Raw genomic sequence first — 25,282 nt, 5'->3', positions numbered from 1 at the left:
GTTTATGAAAAAGCTCCAAAAGGATAAGTTTTCAAGTAAACTACACTTAGTGTGTTGATTTAATTAAAAATAGAGATTTAACTATAGTAAGAGGTTGTGTATTAAGAGACAAAGAAATAAATAACTCCTAAAATTGAGTAATTGAAGCACGGTAGTACAAGGTAGTATTTTTAGGGATGATAAAAAGAGCAACAAAAAGAATCAGTTAAGAATCCTTAGAAATGATTATCAAAAGGTACAAACTTCCAATTATAAAATAATAAGTCATGGGGATGTAAAATACAGCATGGTGACTATACTTAATACTGAATTGAATATTTAATCATTGCTAAGAGAGTAGATCTTAGAAGTTCTCATAAGAAAGAAACATAATTTTGTGTGTTTGATGTATTTTTATCTAGACTTGTTGTTATGTTCAATATACACAAATGTCATACACCTCAACTAATATAATACATGTCAATTTTATTTCAATTCAAAAAATAAAAGAATCAGCTGAAAGAATTAAAAGGGGTTGCCTCTAGATCAGCGGTTCTCAACCTGTGGGTTGCCAACCTGTGGGTCCCCTTTGGGGGTCGAATGACCCTTTCACAGGGGTCGCCTAAGGCCATTGGAAAACACATATATAATTACATATTGTTTTTGTGATTAACCACTATGCTTTAATTATGTTCAATTTGTAACAATGAAAATACATCCTGCATATCAGATATTTACATTATGATTCATAACAGTAGCAAAATTACAGTTATGAAGTAGCAACAAAAATAATTTTATGGTTGGGGGTCACCACAACATGAGGAACTGTATTAAAGGGTTGCAGCATTAAAAAGGTTGAGAACCACTGCTCTAGATAGTCAAGCTGTAGGATGGGGAGGAGCATGTACCCTTTCATAAAGATTCACTGTATTAATTGGTGTTTTTACCAGGCTCATGATGTATTGTGATTTAAATATTTTAATTGTTTAAATTTTGTAATCCTATATAATAAAAGAGAAACATGTAAATTAACTATCCCTTCACTACACTCACCAGCCAATCAGGGTGAATATGCAAATTAACCCAACGGGCAGAGAGCAGAGCAGGAAAGCCAGAGGCATGGGGGGCCGTGGCTCCCTTGGTTGCTCCCAGCATGGGGAGCACCAGGAATTCTGGGAATAGTAGTTTTGGTGGCAGCCCCAGGACCTGAAGTGGAAGCCCAGAGTGTGGGGAGCACCAGGAATGCTTGGAATCATAGTTCTGGTGGCAGATGGATCTCCTAGACACTAGCAAAGTAAGCCTGGAGCAAGTTACTGTTGCGGTGGGGGATGGCGGGAAAGCAAAGGTGAGAGACATAAGTAAAAATCAAAGTGTCTAGGAAAAATTAAAGGGAAGATATCCTAAAACTTCCAGGAAATCTCCACCAATTAAGAAAGAAAAAAAAATGCCTCTATTATTCTGTGAGCAACAAACCAAACTGGGTTGGGGGTCTCAGACAATTTGTTCATATGATTGCAAAGACAAACAGAAACTCCCAGATTGGAGAGGGCTCCCCTGAGGGTCCCAGATTGGAGGGGGTGCAGGTCGGGCTGAGGGACCCCCACCACCCCCCGTGCATGAATCTTTGTGCACAGGGCCCCTAGTAGGTAATATTAGGAAAGATTTTAAATACTGTTGATATATGAACACCAAATACATGTTACTCTATATGGTATGATCTAAATTTAGTAAAATAAGTAAATAAATACTTGATATGTTTTTCTTTCATATTTCAGGTAATTTATTTCATTTATTAAAATTTATTAAATTGAATATGTATTTGTATTATTTATTTTCACTAAATTTGACATTTATACATGTATTTTACTAAATTGAAATATGTATAGTTAAAGCCATCTATGGTGACTGACAACACTGGAAAAAGAGACAAGAAGAATTTTGAAAGCCAATTTCATGTGGATTGAGCAACCTTAGTATTTAGTATCTAGGCAGGAAGATTTTGTGGTCTATAGAGTTTATATGAGGCCAGGTAGATTTTCAACTAGCATAGTTAGCTTTTAGCTAAGAGTTCTTAAGCATTAGTCACTAGGTGTTTTTGATTTTGTCAAGTGACTGCAACTCACTATGGCTCTGATCCTAAAAGACTTTTTGTGGAAATGGGGCCAAAGGCATGGGCCTTTAGCCAGCACAGATGGCCCAACAGTGCAAATTGCAGCATTTTGACTTTGAACTTACAGTGCAAGGCAAGGGCTTCAGCAAAGCAGTGCATTTGGTAGATGCTAAGGCCTTAGGCTGCAGGCTGCTGTAGTTTATTAAGCTGCGGGCATAGCTTGGCGTGGTATCACGGCTAGGCTAAAGTGAGATTAGTACTTGCAAGTATAGGCAAGTCAGCAAGGTTACACAGGAGCCAGAGAACACTAGGAAGTGTCTAGCTTTTAGGTGTTAAAATATCTTGTGGCTAAGGCTTAAGGTCTTTTGCCTCAGGTGGCAGTAAATGGCATGCCATTGTGCATTCAGGGCACAGGTTGAAACTGTGAAGCACTGACCTTAAACTTGTGTCTGGTCCAAAGGCTCAATCATATAAAATGAAAATAGTAGGGAAAAAAATGTTTGGGCGAGTTTCAGAATGATAATTATTGTAGCTGGGCATGTGGAGATCACAGTGCCCAAGGGATTTGTAGGAGGGAAAAGAAGCAGAAGAGTGTCTAGATTTTAGAAGACCAAGCGGCTGAGGCACCAGCTGTCACTAGGACCTCAGGGGCACCGGCTCCAGCAGCCTCAATAGCAACTTCTGTTCAGAAATTCTGAGGGTGCTTTTTCAGCAGCAACAAATATGACCCTAAGGTGACATCTTTTTCTAGAAGGCAGGGTTTTTGTTTTTTTAGGCCAAATTAGTACCATTCCAAGAAGCAAAGGAAATGTGTCGTTATACACAGGCACACAATACCTCATGGAATACCTAGGAGTCAGTACTAACAATAAAGCTCATCTCAGGAGGGAAGTGCTTAAAGGGACCTGGAAGTTAGAAGATTTCTAATAGGTTGGGTGAGAAGGAAAAATATGTGGGTCCTCCTTTCCCTGGGACCCACATATTAATAAATTCGTAGTGACAAAATTGATCATTTGCTGAGTGGTTCCTATCAATTAAATTCAAAGGATGTGGATTGCAGAAAAGTAGACTGGCTGGCAGCCCCAAAAGAAGTAAATCTAGTTGCCATCTACCATCTGTTTTTCAGACACCAATAGAATGTCCTTTGACAACACTTACACGGGGTGTAAGGGAACAGGATACTTACCGTGGATCATTGCTCTAAGGGTAGCCTTTGGTTCATATTCTAAATTTGGTGAGTGTGGGGTTAGGGTTACTTTCTGAGTCCTATTTTAGAGTCCAAATGAAGTGAGAATGATGTCTTGAGAATGATTTAAGAATTTCTGAGGCCCTAAAAGATCCTCATGCTTCCCGGGCTGCAGCTACTGAAAAAATACAACTCTCCCCAGGAGTAGTGAACCCCTCTGACTAAACTGAACAAAGTTATAAATAGGGAAAAATTACTTTTGGAATTTATTTTTTAAATATATTTTTATTGATTTCAGAGAGGGAGAGAGAGATAGAAACATCAATTATAAGAGAGAATCATTGATCAGGTGCCTCCTGCATGCCCCCCTACCTGGGACTGAGCCTGCAACCTAGGCATGTGCCCTGATTGGGAATCGAATCATGACCTCCTGGTTCATAGATCGACACTCAGCCACTGACCCATGCTGGCTGGGCTGGAATTTATTTTTAAAAGTCAAAGGAATTTGATTTGGAATTTGCATCACTTGGCTTTAACTTGCAAGAGTGGATATTCTTTGAACTTTAATTTTTCCCTAGAAATTTAATATTGTCAGAGGGCTTAAAGGTAAGATTGGGACATTTTCATTGCTTTAATTTTATGAATAGAAAGTCTTTATGCATTTTATGATTGGAGAAGCATACCGTTGCCATCTAATTTCATTACAAAACTTCTGATACCCTATATAAAGCAGCCTGGCTAGAAAATACTTTGGTTTGAAGATTGTAATAATAGTAATACTATGTTGAATTTCTACATCATATATACTTACAATTACATATATGTTATATATAGTATATGTAATGTCATTACATATATATTGTACAATAATTACATATATTTGTAAATTCCTAAAGACTAAACTTGGCTCGTACTTTTCTCCTCTTTGGGAACCATCCTACTTTATGGAGAGCTTAAATTCTACTCTGCTCCTCCAGGGCCAAGCATCCCTTAATGGAGCTTGACCTCCCAGCATCCAGAATTGCCTATGGTTGGAGGGTTTAGTGCATAACTTTGGGCTTCAGTTAGAGGATGGTTTGGTTTCTCACGCAAAGCTATGTGCTCCAACTTAGTCTTTATCAATAATGAAGACATGATTATAACCTTCCTCTTCTACTCTTTATTTCTCAATTGATTAAGAACTTGGGCTATGAATAGGGATGTCATTATTTAGTTCCTCTCAGATATTGCAGTAGTGTTATGTGCATGTATAATGTATTAATTGTTATCCACAAATATAAATAGGCATAAATGTATATAATATTTAAACAAGTGTGTATTCAAATATATTATAGATGTACATATATATTTATCAATGTCTCATATATGTATATGTGGGATTGCTAATAATAATTTATTTATTTTCTTTGTACATTGTATATTCCCAATTCTTTTCTATGTAAATTCACTAATCAGAAAACAGTTACAGTTTTAAAAATACTAAGTTCAGTTGTCACCATAACTTGTCCTGTTTCTTTCTCCTTTCTGCACAAATTGCCCTCTTCTTTTTCCAGAATGTCTTCATAAAACTAATAAGAACTTGTTCCAATGTATTTTATTTGACTTACATGTTTTACTCTTTGGTCATCCCCATTACAGACTGACCTACTTAAGAGAAAGAGTCATGTCTTAATTCTAGTTTTTATCACATGCACATAACAGCATGCTTTGCATAAAGTGAGCACATTAAATATTTATTGATATTAAGATTATATCACATAAAAACTTTTTCCCAGTAATTGAGTTGAATGCCAATGAAATAATTCTAGAAAATAGGAGAAAAACAACATGCTAAATAGATGCATGACCCCACATAAGGGTCATGCCATGGTCCAATAAGGTTGTTATGGAAAATTTAAAAATAAAACTATATTCCATGAAGCAGCAGATTTCGATCAGACTCCGGTGCACCATATCTGCTGTGAAGTAAAATAATGGGAGTGTGTTTGGAATCAAGCCTAGGCTAAATAATTATGGAAACATAGTGAGATGTGCTTAATATTTCCTCAGAGGCCATAACAAATCCTCTTGCCAAATCAACAAATCCTGTTATCCCCTCTCTTGCGAGACTAGATGATTGAGTAACAGGCTGCAGATGTGAAGTCTTTAAGCTTGTTTTCCCATTGAGAAGCTCATCAGGCGGCGCATAATGTGATGACTCCCCCACCTATAAGGCCTCAGAGCAGCCAAATCCAGGCTTGGGAGCACACTGAAATCACGTGGAAGCTGTAAGAATGATTGATGCCTGGTTTCCAGCCTACGTCCCCGAAGCACCCCAGCTCCTGATTTAATTGACCTAATGAGCATCCTGAGCATCCAGAGTTTTAAAACCACCCCAGGTAATTCTAATATGCAACCAAGAGAGACAATCACTCCTTGAGGGTCTCTTGGAAGTCTTAATGCATTTTTTCTGTCTATAGGTTTTCCCAGACACACCTACTTTCTGCAGATTCAAGTGAAATCATGCAGGTTGGTTCATGGTTGGCCTGGAATTGCAAAGATAAGTTTTTTTTTCACCTTAGGGCTTCATTTCCAGCTTAATGGTGCTCTCCTAGAATCCCCATTCTCCCTCAAGAAAAATGTGCTTCCATTGCATAGAGTGTTAGCCTGTTCTGTTGATGTAAAAGAGTTAGGGATGAATAGTGTGCTATAAGTTAGGAAGAAAAAATATAAATAGTTTTGACTATGAAGACTGTTTTTCCTGTCTTACATTAAACAGTTTCAGACTCTCATTTGCCATGGCTAGATTTTAGAATTCCTTGATTCAAAAAAAAATATATAAAAGTACTATAATAAATTTTAAAAGCTATAAAAAATTACAAATGTAATTATTAATCCCAGTAAGATCTACTTTTTTTGAGGGGAGGCAGGGGAATAAATGCATGTCTATCTCATTCTGATTATTTAGCATGCAGAAAATGTTTAGTACACATGTGAATTCACGAACTCAGCATTATAACTCTGTGTCTCCTCCAGGATTCATTGTTCAAATAGATTCCTCTAGAATTCTATTGTTCTATGGCAGTAGATTGCATATGGTGATAGTTTAATTTGTCCATTTTGCCACTTCTAAGATATTTACTGTCATATTATCTGGTCCCTGGTGGTCCCAAGGTCCAGAATGTTATCCTCATTCCAGCTCCCAAATCCCAAAGCTATCCAGGCATTATGGCTCAGTTTCTTTCTTCTTTCTTTCTTCCTTTTTTCTTTCTTTCTTTCTTTCTTTCTTTCTTTCTTTCTTTCTTTCTTTCTTTCTTTCTTTCTTCCTTCCTTTCTTTCTTTTCTCTCTTTCTTTTGTCTTTTCTTTCTTTCTTTCTTTCTTTCTTTCTTTCTTTCTTTCTTTCTTTCTTCCTTTCTTTATTACTTTCTTAAATACTACTGAATAAGCTCTCACTGCTCAGTTTTTATGCTTGCCTTGGGAGCAGTAAAAACAATACTCAAGCTATAAGTAGTTGGTCCTTAACAATCCTTTCTAACTACAAACCACATTACATTTCCTGTTGGTCATGAGGGAGTCAGAGAATTCTCAGAGCAGTCATTTATGTGATGAAATATAAGTATATTATTGAGTAAAATACAGCTATGGGAAGTTAAATAAACCTACAGTTGTGTTAAATAAATCTACAGCTTGAAAGAGGCTTTCTTGTTAATGTAAATAGCTGATCAAATCTGTAATACTGAGGAAAATCAAGGATAAAATTTATGTATGAAAGAATTGAGAACAAAGACAGCACCCTTCCTTTAAATGCATGTTAACTATGGACAACTGTAAAATGAAAATTATCCTGGATTTATTTTCACAAACCATGGACATCCTAGCAACACCTCTTATCATTCTTATCTTCCTTCCTCCACAAAGATGATGGGTACTGTTGAGTAATGTATATTTGCATCTGGATCAATGGTTAATGACACACAATTCTTATTTTCATGTATTTTTTTAAAGCTTACAACCTTGGAATAGCTATATACCAAGTCTCAATTTCTTAAATGACTCCAGTAAATCATTTCTATTCATGCAGTTCTAATGGCCACCTACTTAGATTGTACATTCTCATTAGCCCTAGGAAAATTCATTTTCCAAGCAAAATTGTTTTTACTATCTTATATTCTACTCCTGGCACCACTAAGGTATATTATCTGTTCTAGCCTAAATAGACCCTCAGATTCTCCTATTTTCCCCAATCCCTTGAACTTCCTGAAGTTGTGTTTATGATATAGAGATCAAGTACACTAAAGTTACAAAACAAATCTAAGATGGCAAGAACCTTTTATATTTTAAAAAAATTGTTAGACTGTTATCCAGTTGTCTACTTTGGTATAACAAACCACCTCAAAACTAAGTGGTTTAAAATGATTTATTACTATTAGTCTTAAATCTTTGCATTGACTGGGCTCAGTTGGGTGAAACTGAGGGTGGCTGGGCTGGACGTGAAATGACTCAGAAGCCTGGCACCTCTGCTGGGATGGCAAGATCAGCTCTCTTTTTCCATGGGATCCTTCCACATGGCCACCCACCGAGGGCTTCCTCACAAAGAGGAAATGGAGATCTCCTGGTAGGTAGACTTTTTACTTGGTGATTGGATTCTCCTTTCATATGTGTTTCAAGAGAACTAGGTAGGCACCATAAGGCATTTTCTGACCTAGATTTGGAAGTCATGAAGCATCATTTCTGCTGCATTCTACAGAGTATGTGGGGCCAGTCAAGACTCAATGTAGGAGAACACTGATTCCAGGAGACTAGGTACCCTGGGATTGGGGGGGGAGGGGTTAACCACATCTGTAATCTTGAAAACATGCATGTTTGTTATAGGAAACTTTTTTGTATTAGAATGTTTATTAGAGAGCAATGTGTTTGTTCACCAAAATGTCTAATTGCTTGTCAAAGGAAACTGAAATCTCCTCACCCATCTTATGATAATTAAATGCTGGTTATGATTTCATTCAAAGTATAACAATTTATTCAATAAGTTTAAAGATTGTATTTTTTTTCATTTTGAAAGCCATGTGAAAGATTTTTTTCCTTGTATGTGTTTTTTTTTTTATTTAAATAAATAAGTAATTCTGCCAATTTACTTTTAAAGCACAAAATAGAATCCATTTTTTTTCCACAGCAGGAAAACTTTAAAAATGTAAAATCAAGGAGATGGTAGTACCAGAGCTGGGGCTGCTACACTCTCCAGAGTCAGGTATGTGGGGAAAGGAACCCAGAGAGCAGGTGTGGTAGAATCCAGAGGCCAGATGGTGCTTCTGAACCTGTGTTTGGGTAACAAGAGAGCACCTAGTTCTAGTCTGATCCTCACACTGGAAGGTCTATCCAATGCCTGCTCCATGGATCAGGCCTCCAGCAGAGCTCAGTTTCCTGAAGGACTGAGAGAGAAGGCAAGGTACCACATAGGCAATTAAGATTTAGGGCCAGTAAACAGGGACCAAGTTGTTAGGACTATAATTTATTGCAGAAGCATGTGTCTCCATTTTAATAAGGGAATTACAGCCACTGTAATATATAAAGCACAGTGGGTTTTTTATAAGGGGACTCTATTTATCAGTGGGTTTTTAATCAGTGGGTTTTTATAAGTGGGTTTTTTTATAAGGGGACTTTATTTTCCACTTAAGATTTAAATGGATGTTTCTGATTGATAAGTGTCTCTCCTTCAAGCGGTGATTCAGGAACCCATACACTTTCCCTCTTACGACTGTCAGTTTTATCATGAGGATTTCAAGGTTGTCGTGCCCATCTGCACACAGCAGGCAGATGGGCATGACAGAGAGGGGGAACGGGATAAAGGAATCATGACTAAGAGATTTTCATGGGCCAAGAATGAAGGTGATACACTAACTTCGATCCCAGACCTCAGTGGCATATCCAAAGCCTACCTGGGAAATGGAACCTTAGCCATGACAGAGGTGATGGAGGATGAGATTAGCTGTGTGCCCAGGAGGAGGAAAACAGGGCTTTGGTGAGTACTTAGCTGGAATTTACCACACTGTGGAACTAGAATAGAGACAGAATTAGAAAGGCTTGAACTGACTCTAATGGTATTCTTATGTTTCCTCTTTCTCTTCAGGCAAGAAGAGTCCCAGAATCTTGGGAAGGGCTAAACCAACAAGGAAGTTTAATCTCCCAGTCTTATAGATGAAAAAGACAAAAGAATGCCATAGAAGGATATTGTATATATAAATTTAACTTTGACCAACATTAATTCTACAAATCAAAAGAATATGAATGACAGTGGATATAGAGAGCCTAGAGAAGGATCAAATAAGCATTGTTGAAAAAGTGTATAATAGAAAATATAGGCTGAGAAATGTCAGTAACAAAAGAAACGATAAAAGATACAATAATAATAAAAGAAATAGCTGCTCATAGAAACAGTGCCATTATATAAGAAAATTGAAATTTGGTCAGTGCCGTTTCTCTTATGGAAAGTAAGAAGAAATTACTTCTTAAACCTAGAAATTTCCACTTTATTAGTTTTCCTAGTGAAGATGTATAATGCTGGTTGACTGATGGGCATTTATTTTACTTTGACTACCCACATCGGACTTGATTTTGCTATCAGCAGACTAAAAAGCCGCCACTGAAATCAGACTTTATCTTCCATTTCATTCTATCAGCCTCAAGAGTTAAATAAGTTATCTATAACTTTTCCCTTTTGTACTTTTAAGCACATATGCATTTTTATCTTTGTTTTAAATTTACTCTACTTCTTAGCTTTAATGCATTTAAATTTTTCTACATTAACTTACATCATTTGCCTGGGAAAAATAAAATTCCTATAAATTTTGGTGACTCCTGTGTACAGGAAGCACAATGGGACCTCAGGTAGTGAGAGGTCCGTATAGCCAGACCAAACAGAATCCTTACATTTGAGAGTAAGGTGTGAGAACTTGCTTTTGCATACCCTTCACACGGCACACATGGATCTGTGAAGTAATAATATAGAGAGGACACTTTCCTTACTAGTATAAGGCTTCAGAAGGCCAGCGGGTTATTTTCTTAACCAGCATTCATCTAATCCATTTCCTAAACATTGTGGCTTTGCAGCAATTCATGAGGGAGGGAGGAAATGGAAATGGTTGCTTAATAGCCCAGAAGAATTTCCTAGAGATGCTTCAGTAGTAACAACTTGTCTTCCTCTGCCTATGATCCATGAATAACAAAACAATTGAAAATGAAAGCGAGACTGAAAATATTACAATGACATCTCCATTCAAAATAAACCATGGCATTGCAATAATTACGGGAATGAATCGCACCTCTTCCCCCCATCCCCTCAAAAATCCCCATAATTTCCATTGCTCAGCTTGAAGCTTTCTAATGCTTGAGAATAAAGTATCATTTTATTTTTTTTTCTTTACTCCACATGTGAACACATTCAGCCTAGGGGTAAAATATCCAAAAATATCCCATTTCCTCTGCTCAACTATCTCCTACCCCAGCCTGTGCATCATTTTCCTCAGTGGCAATTCCTGCCAAGAAAGGAGTCCTGGTTTAAGAATCAGACTACTTGGGTTCACACTGTCCCTCGTCCCTAGCTATCACTTTGCTTATAAATAAGTCACTCAATTTCTAAGGATCTCAGCTGTAAGTGAGAAAGATGGGATAATCACTAGGACTTCCAACTACTTCTATGATTCTATAATTCTCTTTTGTCCTTTTAAAGAAAAAGCTCCAACGTGTTAGCATAAGTAGCTAGTTAGTTATAAATAAAGGAAGGGAGCAAATCAAATCAGACATTAAACATAATAAAATAGGGAGCCGAGTCAGGAAATAAGCCTGTTTCACTAGGAAGTTGCAGCATTCATAGGCTCCCCAGGGGACTACTGCACCCTCGCCCTTCAGGACCTAATCCACAAAGAGGGCAGAGAGGATGTTAAGGGCCATTAGCTGGGATCACCAAGGAGGGATAACATAGCAGGGAGAATTCTTACTCAACTCTGCTGCGTGCATGCCCAGTAGAAGACAAAATGGCTCATGGGGAGGTCATTCTGCTGAGGCATGCTTAGTAGGAGCCAAGATGGGAATCAAGAGGCCTCTAGCCTGGGAAAAGGATCGGACTGGATAAGGAATACGGAACCCCCCCCGCCCCCCCCGCCCCATCTCCCCCCGCAAAAGGTCCAGGAAATGGGTTGGTTGGTTAATGGGGGGACCCAGCACAAATCCTGGATGAATTAGGAAATTGGTTGGTTAGTTTGAAAGAGTGCCTGATCCTTCCCAAGCTTGAGATAATATAATCAGAATGTTACAAAGGCCTCTCACTTGGTAACACAAATTCATTCGCTGTGCACTTGCATGTTCTCTCTTCCTGGCAGCCATGCGGACTCCAAGTGTGGCTCAAAGCACAAGCCTGACTACAGCCACTCAGCACTGGCTAGAGCTCAGCCAGGAACAGAGACTAAGCTACCCGGACAGGGACAGAGACCAAACTGGACTAAGCCTTGGCGTGGACCCAACCATTGGCACAGAATCACTGGACTCTGGCCGCTTTTCTGGTCTTGAAGACAAGGCTGGACCTCTTCACAGCGAAATGACAGAGATTAGACTCCAGAACCGGGGAGCAGTCTTTTATTTCTATTCCAATACCTGTTACCACTACACCTTATCGTCCATGTGGGGGCCCCCAGAAATGCTTTTCATGCATCTCCGTGGACAGACCCCATTTCAACCAGCTCCTGAGTTCCCACATTGTAGTACAGCAGAGCTTCCATACTCCTTCTGCCATGGGAGGTGCAACCAGAAGTCTGCAACCTGGAAGAAGGCCTTCACCTGACCATGCTGGCAACCTGATCTTGGACTTCCAGCCTCTAGAACTGTGAGGTATCAATTTATATTGTTTATAAGCCACTCAATGCTATTTTGTTACAGCAGCCTGAACAGACTAAATTAAATAGTATGTTTATATTGATTACCTGATGAAAATATAATACCTTAGGTATTTGGGTTAAATACACTATTAAAATTAATTTCATCTTTTTAAATGTAGCTACTAGAAAATTTAAAGTTAAATAATGGTATTTGTAGCTCACATTATATTTCTATGGGCAGCATTGCTCTATACAACATTATCTTCTATAAAGATTCATTCATAACACAGATGATATCTTCACCATTATAATCTCATAGTTTTGGCCAAAACCAAAATTAGTGCCTAAAAACATTTATTTAAATTAAAAACATCTTCCTAATAATAGCTGTTAATAACAGGCTTTAAATTACCTCAAGGAATTAAAATTAACTTAGTAAATCTAGTCATTACTTTATATATATATATATATATATATATATATATATATATATATATATTGATTTCAGAGAGGAAGGGAGAGGGAGAGAGAGATAGAAACATAAATGAAGAGAGAGAATCATTGATCCCACAACCCAGGCATTTGCCCTTGACTGGAATTGAACCAAGGACCCTTCAGTCCATAGGCAGACACTCTATCCACTGAGAAAACTGGCTAGGGCTTTTTAATTTAAATTAGTTATTGTTTAAAGTATTAAGTAAGTCTCCCCCCCCCCCCCCCCCCCCCCCATGGACCTCTCCCTGGCTGCTCTAGTCATTACTTTTTAAACTATCTTAAGGGCAAGTTTCTAGAACTATTCCTCATTAAAGTTCATTTCTAAATCATCTGAATCACATTGGTACATTAAATAGTCTCTTTTAAAAATATCTTTGTTCCTTGAGGACTTCCTCTAAAAATATTTAAAAAAGAAAAGGAAAGTTAAAATTATGCTGGCTAATGGAGCAATTATCCAAGATCCATGAGGTTCAAGTTAATGAAATTGTACCAAACCTATTGCTGGGTTTGAGGCCAGTATTATTCAATTCTTTTTAAAAATAATATCAATGGAAAAATTCAGCCCAAAATATAAAAACAAGTCATCTTGACTGAAAAATTCTCACAATTGAAGCAATGCCATAGAAATCCTTACTGACATATCTCATCTTCTTACATTCCTTTAACATTGTGAAATGAAACGCCTCTCACAAGCTGTTTCTTAGTCAGATTTCTTGCCCCTAAATAATAAATTCCATCCCCAACCTGGGAAGCTGCTTTTGCTGTGAGCTTGGGCTCCAGGCGTCAGAGCTGGGCTCCAGATTTAGGTTATAACACGGTTCCTCGGCCCACACTCATCTATTTGTTCACGGGGAATGGTTTTTGAGAGTCTGCACTGTGCCTGGTCCTGCTGTAGGTGCTTAGGGTGTATCAGTAAAAGATAAAAATGACCGGGTGGCTCAGCTGGCTGTGTAGCAGGACAATAAGAAGCGAGGAAAATCCCTGGGCAGGTGGAATGGGGAAACTGAGATAAGAAAATTAAACAAGGCCAAACAGTATGGGCAGCTTACAGCCAGCTTGTGAATGGCAAGACCTTGTCTTCCCTAGCCAAGGGAAGCAAATGGTTTAGACCTGCCCTCCCCAACCAGAAAATACATAGTTTAATTCACCCTGGCCTGGGAAAGTAGAGAACAAAAACCCAACTAATGCCATTTGTGCCAGCTGAATTCAAGAATGGATGAAGTTGGGGAACAAATGACAAAAACCACATTAAAGCCAGACAGGCCTAAGATAAAAGTAAAACAGACCAAAGAATAATCCAAAACTCCCCTATGTGCTCATTTTGATGCATAGGCATATTAAAAATACACCTGGAAAACTGATGAATGTTCTACTGAAACCCTCCCCTAAGATTCTCACCTACAGAAAAGATCAAATTGATAAAAAGACCCCTGGACAAAGACTCACTGTGGACTCACTCTAGACCAGGGGTGGGCAAACTTTTTGACTCGAGGGCCACAATGGGTTCTTAAACTGGACCGGAGGGCCGGAACAAAAGCATGGATGGAGTGTTTGTGTGAACTAATATAAATTCAAAGTAAACTTCATTACATAAAAGGGTACGGTCTTTTTTTTTTTTTTAGTTTTATTCATTTCAGATGGGCCGGATTTGCCCACGGCTGCTCTAGAGTGTGCCCAGGGCCCTTCCCAGGCATTAACTTTTTATTTCTAAGGGTCCCCACAAGACTTACAGCCAAGGGAGCAGTGGGCAGTGGCAGCTCGACCTGGGCTCACTCCCTAATCCTGTCTCCAAGGTCCCTTTTCTCTGACTTCCCAGTGAGCTAAAGCAGCCTCACCTTGGCTCACTTCCATCACTGTGACCTTCACTTCCCAGTGAACTAACAACAGCCCCACCTTTGCTCATAACATTTCTAGAGGCCAAAGCATGGCCTAAGCTCTCCCCTATTTTTCTTCTACCCTAATTGCTTCCTTCGTTTCATTGTCCCAAACATTAATAAACATACTCTCAAACCCACCTGGACTCATGTTTTGAAATCTTTCTTATAGGAAGTCAAGGATCCACACACTGCCGGCCAGCCTGAGACAGACCTACTCCAGTAGGTCCCTGTGCTGTACACAGTTGGAGCATCGTCCCTCACACCAAGGGTCTGTATGGGAGGCAGCCAATCAATGTTTCTCTCTCCCTTCCTCCCTCTAAAATCAATTTTTTAAAATTCTTGTGTGGGGATTTAAAAAGTAATACAATAAAATAAATTAAAATAAAAAAGAAAATAATCTCTCCACCCTTCTGGAATGTCAAGAGTTATATTGTGGGAACCTCCTGGTCTGGATCATAAACGCCATGGAACATCACCAAGTCCCAGGACTACTAGCAGAAGAATCAGAGTTATAAAATAAATGCTTCTTATCACCAGCCAGCTGGGTTTATATCTGCTCAACAGGCACTCAGTTAAGCCCTTTCAAATGTATTATCTCATATAATAATAGATATTGAGTGAGTGCTGAGAAAAAGTCACAGAAAGGTTTGAGTTTATTTGAAGTGGTTTTTATGCCAAAAAAAAAAAAAAATCTAGTTCCATGATATTGCACAACAAGCTTGTATAAATAAAGTTACAACCAGGATCAGATTCTTTAAGTAACAGACACTATCACAAGTCAGTGATCTTCGACAGGACAGAGGAAGTGGGGGAGAGGAGCTAATGGCCTGAAACGCTATACATGCACTTTGAACCTCCCTTTCATTAGATGAGACCCATCTTGAAATCATGTACCACATGTACATCATTGCCTGGCAAACTGAAAAAGGAAGACAATTCTTGCTGCAAAGTAGATATTCCTAGGCTAGAGATGCAATGGAATGAACCACAGTCACAAGCCCTGGTAAGGGCTTGCCTTGGTGCTGACTAGTTGTATAACCTCCAAAATGTAGCTTGTGCTTTCTGAGCCTCTGGGCTCTCCCTCATAAAGTAAAGGCATCCACAGACCCTCTAGCATTCTGTGCTGCTAATCCTGAACATAGATTTTATAATAAATATTTCTTAAGTTTGACCACAAAATGTTGTTTAGTCTTACTCTCTATTTCTATAAAATCTTACATTAGAGAATCAAATATTTTAATGTTTTATAGAAAACTAGAGGCCTGGTGCAGAAAATGCATGCAAGGGTAGAGTCCCTAGGCCTGGCCAGCAATCAGGGTCGATCTGTGGGGTGACCAGTGGGGCGATTGGGACCCCTGCTTGCACCCGCCTTGGCTGGCCTGGTGCCGCCCACTTGCCGGCCCTGGCCCCACCGCAGCCGCCAATGATCAGGGCCTGCGGGCTGGCGGCAGTTCCTGCATTGAGCGTATGCTCCCTGGTGGTCAGTGTACATCATAGCAACCAGTTGTTCTGCCGGTTGTTCCACAGCTTGGTCAATTTGCATATTAGGGTTTTATTATATAGGATCATAGCATTAAAGAGAAAGAACACTTCTTCATTTAGCTTAAAGGAATCCAGCTTTGAAACAGGAGTTCTCTTGGCCACATTTTATAAAACAGATAAATGTACACTTCTTTGTATAGGACCCCTTTCATTAGCTTCATATAAGAGCCCAGGGAAAACATCTCTTTACAATTTTTTTTTAGGGGAGAGCACAGATGCAGTCCCTCACTACCACAAATTATGTAGTCAAGTTTCCAACATTTAGGGAAATCGAGCCCCACCCTGGGAAAACCACCTTCGTGTTCATGGTATCTCCCTAGCTAGGTAAGTATCTCTTTTTACAATTTCAATTTTTAAAAAGTCGATGATAGAGCTAGAGATAGAGAGAGATAGAGATGGAGATGGAGAGAGAGAGAGAGAGAGAGAGAGATCAAGTTTCCTGGGGAAAAGTTAAAGGTCTAAAGGTAGTATTTTTCTGGGTCTGTTCAATCTTTCTGAATCCTTCATTCAATGTGTGTATGATAACTTTGTGCTAATTCCCTCGTGAAGAAGACATCATAAAATTCAAGAAAGAAGAGATGTCTGGTTGCTTCTCTGAGTTGCTAATGCTGTCCCTGGGAAGTCACCTGTCAGAGGAGACAGTGACTCACTTGAACATTTGGCACCTTCATCTGGGATTCCATCTTCATTTTTTATCATTTTTCATATCACTGTTATTGTTAGGTTCTTTTACAAAATCTGCTTTATGAGCTGTTATATGGACAACACATTGCCAGATCTTTAATGAAAAGATTCTGACCATTTGTTACCATTCATTGACTTGCTAAATTTAAATATTCTTTGAGAAATAATTTAATATTCTTATTTTAACTTAGTACTTTGCTCTGCTTTATGTTTTGACTATTTACACATGTTTGAAAAATTTGACATAGAATTTTAGTTGAAGCACAAAAACTAAAGCTACTTAAAACTCGTAGTACAACATCCCTATGCCTGGCTCCCTGTGATCAGTTACTGATATAAATGCCTGGTGGACACAGATGAGGACTATATGAAATGTCAGGTAGAGGACTCACTAACCCCACTGTCACTAACTGTGGTCGACAGTGGTTGAGACCAGGGAAAGTTACTTAGCTTTGTTTAAAAGCATATTTATTTTATTTTCTAATAATAAAAAATATGATCTTAGGAGATAATTTTGAGAATACAAAAATGTATCACCAATTTGCTTTGAAGCTATTTTGAACAAATTAACATTGCCAGAAGCATTATATAAAAATTCTTTCTTGGAGTATTCCCTCCAACATTGGGAACTATCTTCTTTTAATTGTCAATTTAATCAGGTTTTATAATTTTAAATGTCTAGTTTTGATTATTACTTGTGAATTTAAATGTGATTTAATATGTCCATTTCTTCTTTTGAGAATTCCTTGCTCAGCTTTTTCTGTTGTTTCTTTGGGGAATTCTTATCACTTGGCATGGGTTCTTTAAGGCTATTTTTAATGGAGATAATATTTAGAAGCTAGTAAATCAAATAATTTTTATTCTCAAAGATCCCTACTTCCTTGTACTCCAGAACTCCCAGTTAGAGTGCACCTAGAGGATGTAAAAACTCATAGGTACTTATACTATGGACTTTGGAGAGAATTCCCATCTTCACTCTCCATATGAGAGCTAACCCAGGAGGCTTGCTGCCATAGCATTAGAGGATATGACAAGGAGAATGGAAGAAGCTTCTCTCCCAGAACAAGAGGTATACTAGTATAGAAGGAAAGGATAGAGCAGTGAAGGAGGAAGAAGATGGTCCAAAGGGGTCTATTCTTACTCCAGGCCCTCGGGGATTCACCTCCCAGAGAGTAATGCTATTGTCTTTAGAAATATACAGATAGGCAACACATGTAATTAGACCTGAAATTTACTCACGTTACAGATATAGGAAGCGATCATAAGCCCCTTATTTTACCTACAAATACTCTCATCTTCGCAAGTCGTTTTCCTTTTGTGCTTTCTGCCGTCTCTATCTTCTATGATCTCACAACCTCAGAGGTGCTGGGTCTTCATATTGATCCTGACTTTTCAGGATCCTCCCCAGTCTCCACTGCGGAGTCGTTGGGCTGGGTGTTCCTTGGACTAGTGATTGCTGAGTGTGATGGGTCCCACTTAGTAGTTTGAGCATAATGTGCTGGCACCCTTCATGGGAGTCCCTGATTCTTGCCATTTTCCACTGGTTTATAAACCTTTGCCCCTTGTGGCCTCTTCACCCGATCCAAGTACCTTTCTGTTTCCTCCATAGGCACATGGCACCTCTGTGTCCTTTGCTGGACACGCATAAGCTGGTGGGAACCAGAAACACTTCCTGAGTGTCTCTCTCACCATCAAATGCCACTTCTGTGCCATCGCTCCAGTACTATGAGGGAAGTAGCCATGTGTAATTCTTCTCCCAGTATATTGCAAGCCACTCACCACATGGTCTACTCCATAACTTTTTGGATGTTTTAAATCTGTTCATCATGAAGTAGACTCAAAAGGTGTGGGGATAGGGTAGGGGATAGTGATTGATAATTCACAAGTCTACCTTTACTTCTTGTATCTTCTTTGCCATACCCACAATTCCTTGGGCCAAAAGGAGTGCACATACCCTTTCTCTACAAATATTTCCCATTTAATCTCTAGGTGTTTAATATTTCTGGCTGAATATTTAGGTGAAGTGCCACCAATCAGAAGAAATAGGACTTAACAAGGACAAAAATAACATCTATATTTCATAATTAAAGATAAAAATCATATCCATCATGATTATAACAAATATTGTGCTTAAAATGTCTTTTCATTTTCATCAATGTTATTATGAACAAAAATGTTTTATTTTTATGTAGAAAAATACAGGGATTTTTCTTTATAATTTTAAAAAATAAGTCTTGTATGTTTGTGAAGTCATCCAATCAAGCATCAGAAGAATGTTCATGTAAATTATGTATATCATTTTATAATATTACTTTTTATATAAACTTTTTAATATAGCTAGAATTTATTTTGATATATGGTGTGAACTAAAAATCAAATATTATAATTTTCTAGATAATCATCTATTGGCTGCAACCATTTAATGAATAGTTCGCCATCCTCTAACAGTTGTTTCCTTTATGGCAAACAAAATAATTATGAATGATGGGGTTATCTACTTTGTTTTATTGATCTGTTGATTTTTTACTAGTATTCACAGTTTGTATTTTAAATCTTTCTAATACTAGGCTCCCTTTTTTTTCTTAGCAGTTCTTGCTTACTTATTCTTTCAAATGGTTATTGTGTTAAATTCTAATAAATCTAGCTAATATTTAATTAAAATTACATTAAGCCAAAACATTAACTAGATATTAATTTATTTCTTTGGAATATTGTTTTGCCATCAAGAAATAAGGTATGTGGCCATGGCTGGTTTGACTCACTGGCTAGAGCATCGGCCTGCAGACCAAAGGGTCCTGGGTTCGATTCCAGTCAAGGTTGCAGGCTCCTCCCCGGCCAGGGGCCCTGGTCAGAATGTGTGGAACCAATCAATGTGTTTCTCTCACATTGATGTTTCTCTCTGTCTTTCCCTCTCTCTTCATTCTCTCTAAAAGATCAATGGAAAAATACCCTCAGGTGAGAATTAACAAAAAAAAGAAAAAAAATATGTGTTGCTCTGTATGTACTCAATAAAATTTCAGTTTTTTTTCTTTTGTGCCATATAGTTCATATAATGGTTGATCCTAAATATTTAAAAGTTTATTGATATTTTATTATGACTTACTATTTTATTTTAAGTGATTATAGCTAATAATCTGTTGATAGGTTTAAATATCAGGAAAGTCAAACTGTGATTGCCACATATTGGTAACGAAACTCTTAAGAACAAATAGTTGTAATAGAACTTCAAATCACACAAGCCAGGCAACCAAAGCTTGTTAAACAGAGTCATTAAGGCAAATGCCCACTCAAAGCCCACATAGGAAGCCCTATAATAACTCCATTAAATGTTATCTCTAAAGAAAGCTGCATTCATTGTGCTTAATTTACCTCAAATGCTTTTCAGAATAAGCTCCCCTGTGCTGAGTTTATGGGATGTGGAAGGTAAGTAGTCCTTGGGGAGCATATTGCAGGTTGTTATAAGAGACACATATCATTTTAAACTAAACCTTCAGCATCTGTTCAGGCTCTGACTACAAATGACGAAACTGACAATAATTTACACTTACTCCATAAAAAGGAAAGGTGGTGATTAAGAAGAATCTGTGATCTTTATTCAATGCAAACCACATCTGCTGTGCTTCCCCTCCTACCTGGGCGTCTGGGAGGAAGTCTCCCTGTTCCCAGCAACAGGGGAAGGGGACCTTCGTGCCCTTTGAGATATCTGCCTCAGCTTCCATGCTCTCCTTCTTTCACCCTAACCCAGGTCATATTTTTCATCCTAAACCAGATAAACTCTCTAATATAAACACCAGCAATAGGGTTTAAAATGTGGTTTCAGTCATAACCCACAGAAGGTCTATAAGAGAGAGTTTCGCCTCTGGAGGCATGATATCAAAGCCATTCTCATTTGCTGGGCTGCTCACCACCAGCATTTCTCCAAGTTCATGGTTTTGCATTTATGTCAGTTTCAATGATAACATTGGGTTCAAACCTTTGCTATATCTTGGAACTGTCTGAGGAGTTTAAAAATTACATTAATGCCTGGGTTCCTGGAGTTCTGATATAATTTTCTAGGATGTAGTCGGAACAATGGGTCTTTTGAAGATAGCAAAGCTGGAAAACCATGGCATGTATAGCACTCCCTGACCAACCGACTTCACTCTTGTTGCTCATCTGAGATATTTTAAGATTTTAATCATCCAACTAATGTACACTCACTGCAAACCTCTCAGGTGTACATCTCATGGCATCAGATACTTTGATTTACCTGCTCATTGACTGCACTAGACCTAGTTACCTGAATAACAGCTGTATGGCAAGCTTATTCATTCTAAATCTTTTATTATTTACAAATGGCCTAGTAAAACCAAATTGCAGTGGGATGTCAATTTCAGCTTTCGCTAGGGTTTTGGTTTACAAAACACATAATACTGCAAATTCTGGATGAATACAGCCAGAAATTTGGCTAAGAAGAAAGCATGTAAATTATTTTGCATATATCCCAATTGGCAGGAGATGTGTAATTGTGTGTGTGTGTGTGTGTGTGTGTGTGTGTGTGTGTCTAGCAGGGAATCTAAAGTTAGGTAAAAGGTATCTAACATGAAAAGTATAACAGAATATGTTGGGAGTAGTAATAATGTATAGAGGTTTTTAAAAGCATATGTAATATTGTATTACATTATATCTGTAAATTTTAAAATCCTCACCCAAGGATATTTTTTTATAGATTTTGTGTGTGTGTGTGTGTGTGTGTGGATGAGAGAGAGAGAGAGAGAGAGAGAGAGAGAGAGAGAGAAAGATATATATATACATGTGAGAGAAAAACATTGATTGGCTGCCTCCCATAATAGCCCAAAGGGAATCAGACCCCAACCCAGGTATGGGTCCCAACTGGGAATTGAACCTGCAACTTTTTTGGTGTACAGGACAACACTCCCAATCAGCCACCTGGCCAGGCCTGAAGATGTTCATTTCTAATAGGCTTCCGGTGATGCTGATAATGTTTGTCTGGGGACCATAATTTGAAGATCACTATTTCCCTCTGTGGAGGTACCAAATTACAAACCTGGCACAAAATCTCACAGCTAACAACTGGAGGAGGTGATTCTAACATGGCCATGTGTGCTGCAAAGCTTAAATTCAATCAAAAAAATTTATATTTCGCCCTAACCAGTTTGGCTCAGTGGATAGAGCGTCGGCCTGCGGATTGGAGGGCCCCAGGTTCGATTCCAGTCAAGGGCATGTACCTTGGTTGTGGGCACATCCCCAATAGGGGGTGTGCAGGAGGCAGCTGATCGGTGGTTCTCTCTCATTGATGTTTCTAACTCTCTATCCCTCTCCCTTCCTCTCTGTAAAAAAAAATCAATAAAATATATATTTTAAAAAATAATAATTTTATATTTATCTACAATGCAGGTGCCATATAGTTAACCATAATGCAGAATAATAACTGGTTAGATGAGGTTAACCAAGGGCTCCTTGATAAATTACTTGAGAAACAAACTTTTATTTAATATACTTCCAGGGGAGAAAAAAAGAGTTTTTTTAAATCCCAGATCTAAGAAAGAGGGGACAAAGTAGAGTGACAATGTTAGAAAGCTCTGTGCCTGGAGGCAGAATGTGGGCCTGTTACCTCATAAAAGTCCCTTTCAGGGAAAACTTGTGTATTTCCCAAGCTAACATGTCAGGCAATAAATCATTGTGTAAGGAGGTTAGTGCTGCCTAGAGACACTCTAAGATACCAGATTAATCAAAATTTAATGTTGTCCTTCAGCTATCTTGAGGTTTTGTTTTACTTTGTAGTTGACTAGAGCTTGGGTTCACATAGAAAACTCTAGTGATTTACAAATACCTCTTACTAGGAAGAGATAAGCCAAAAAGTATCTGCCTATCAAAGCCAAAATAATATTTTTGCAGGACACAAATCTGCCAGTTCAAGGTACTTTCCACTCTATGTGTGTGTCAGGACAAACACAGAAAGTGATCACAAAAATGGAAATTGACGTGCTTGGCTGGAGGGGGAAAGGTGTTGTTTTTCCAGTTGCTCCTCTGCTCAGCAGGAGATGTGTGGCTTGAATTCCAAATTAGTTTTATTGTCTTGAGGCAAATATCAGCTGTGTCCAAGGGAAAGAGAGATTCAATGTTACTTGAGTGCCTCATAGTACCCAGCTCACAGGGCTGTGGATGTATATATTTCCATGGCAATTTGTGAGGTGGTGGTTGTTATTTCTTTTTCACAGATAGGAAACTGAGGCTGTAGAGGCTAGTGACTGCCTGATATCACCTAAGTAGCGGTACAAGAGTTATTTGATACCAAATTGATGTGGCTATAAATCCCATGCTCCTGCCTGTATAATCCACTAGAGGCCCGATGAACGAAATTCGTGCAAGGGGCTCAGCCCCGGCTTTATCTGGAAGGTTGTCTGGAAGGTCTTCCAGAAGGTTGTTTGGCTGTCCAGCATAATTAGCATATTATGCTTTTATTATTATAGACTAATTCGTGCACGGGTGGGGTCCGGCCAGCCTGCCCTAATGGGGGCAGATCAGGGGCTGGGCCAGCCAGGGGGAGAGGCTGTGGGCGGTCGGCCAGTGGCCCTGCCCTAGATTGGGGTGGGGGGGACAATTGGGGGAGAGGCTGGCTGGGGGGAGGGACCATGAGTGACTGGGGGGGTGCCTGTCAGGGTTTGGATCGGGCCAGTTGGCCACTGCAGTGCGCATCATAGCAACCTGTCTCTCCAGTCGTTCCGCTGTTCGTTCGCTGGGCTTTTATATATATTGATGGCCAGGATCTATCAGGAATTCTATGATTTCCCCTCAAAAAGCAGGGTTGAAACGTGCAAGAAGTGAACGGCTTAAGGGCAACTACAGCAACTCACCCTGCTGTATCTTTTCACTTGGAGGCTTCTCTTTGCCCTACCTTCATGTTCTGGTCTGCACAAAGTCCCCAAGTTCTACAGGAATTCCAAGTTTTTGATCTGACTCTTTATTCACTTCTCTGACTTCTTCACTAACTTCTCTGGCCTTTGCCTTTGCAAAAATATAATAAAATATTTTGGTTTAAATGTCACCAAAATGAAGTGCAAAGTATAAATAGTTTAAATAGGAATTTTAAAAATAAATGTGAGAAACTTCCAGAGAATTAAAAAACAAAAACCTGAACCTCAAAGTACAAAGCTTGCTCAGCAAAACTTTGAAACTAGGGGATATTGGACAGAAAAAGGAGAGTGAAGAGACAGAACAGGGAGGAGATGGGAAAGTTAAGGTATCCTGAGTGGAGTTAATAGTTTTATTCTTTTTATATAATACTAGTGGCCCAGTGATTAAATTCGTGCACATTGAAAGGAAATTAATCAGAAGAAATATTTTAATATCGCTATTCGCCCTTTCTCTATAATAGAAGTGTCAACCAAATTCATGATCAACAATGACAGATGGAAACACACATGTGTGATTGGTACCAGTGAGAGCTTTATTTGTATGAACCTTGGTTTATTATAACCCTCTCCGTACATAGGGAGAAACCTGACTAACACAGGATGTCTCTGAGAATCTCTAGAAGGCCCAGAGAATCAGGTTTAGGGGACACACAGTCTGACTCCAATATTACACCACTGGGGTCCTTCAGCAAAAACCCTGCTCACTCTGCCAAGGGGCAGGAGCACCCAAGTCTGAACCGGAAATCTTCCACCTGCACTGTTGGAAAGGTGATGTCTCTGGTAATATAATATTTCGTAAGTGCTGGCATGACTCAGCATTGAAATTGTTGCTAAAACTCTCAATTCCCCTTTGTGGGCAGTTTGCTAAGCCCCTACCACAACCACTTCCCCTATCAGGCTCCCATACTATCCAGCTATGAGGCACACCATTTGCACCCTGGACCAGGTACCAAACAACTAGGGACAGCTTCTATGCTCAGAGACTGTGTGATTATTCAAATGAACCAATCCTTAGGAAGCCTAGGAACCCTAGATTGCCTCCCCTGGTTGCTATGTAAAAGCCCACTCCTAAGGTTCCAGCTTGCTGTCACCTGTCCCCAAGTACAACCCCATGTGTGATCCTGCTTGGTAGCCTTCTCAAATGATATACAATAATTTCATCTAGATTCAAATCTTAAATGAAAATAAAGTAATAAACTGGACCCAAACGGGGAACGGGAAGAAGATTTTACTGTGAAATGAACTATGAATATCTGATTAATATCTAGGAATGAACATTATATTTATCTAATTGAGTCTGCATTTAAAGTGACCTTAGTTTTCATCCAGGGGCAAGGAAAGATTAAATGCCCTAAATAATTGATAAAGAAGACTGAGAAACAAGAGACAAGAGAACAAAAAACAAAGTTTGTTCAACTATGTCATTTATCATGTTTGTTCAGTATGCTGGTTTTATCTGAATAAGACATTAGAAGAAGTTGTAGAACAATAACATGAACAATTTATCAATGTAATAAGCAGAGCATGGTTTATTTAAATAAAAATAAGTACACAAAAACATTCCATATTTGCATGTGTGCTTGCAAATAAGAAGCAAGTTGTGGAAAAAGATTATTAGCATTGATTTGGTTTATTTGGGGAATAA

At 38.7% G+C, this 25,282-nt stretch overlaps 1 pseudogene; it reads right to left on the bottom strand.

The window, feature by feature from the left end:
• Positions 1 to 16,236: 16,236 nt before the first annotated feature.
• LOC139011880 (U1 spliceosomal RNA) lies at positions 16,237 to 16,368 on the bottom strand (annotated as a pseudogene).
• Between the last annotated feature and the right edge of the window lie 8,914 nt (positions 16,369 to 25,282).

Source organism: Myotis yumanensis, unplaced genomic scaffold (assembly GCF_028538775.1).
Source record: "Myotis yumanensis isolate MYYU_CA2020_CCGP unplaced genomic scaffold, mMyoYum1.0.hap1 SCAF_5, whole genome shotgun sequence".
Classification (NCBI taxonomy): domain Eukaryota; kingdom Metazoa; phylum Chordata; class Mammalia; order Chiroptera; family Vespertilionidae; genus Myotis; species Myotis yumanensis.
The sequence above is the reverse complement of the archived record's forward strand: the minus strand, read 5'-3'. Positions and strand labels throughout refer to the sequence as shown.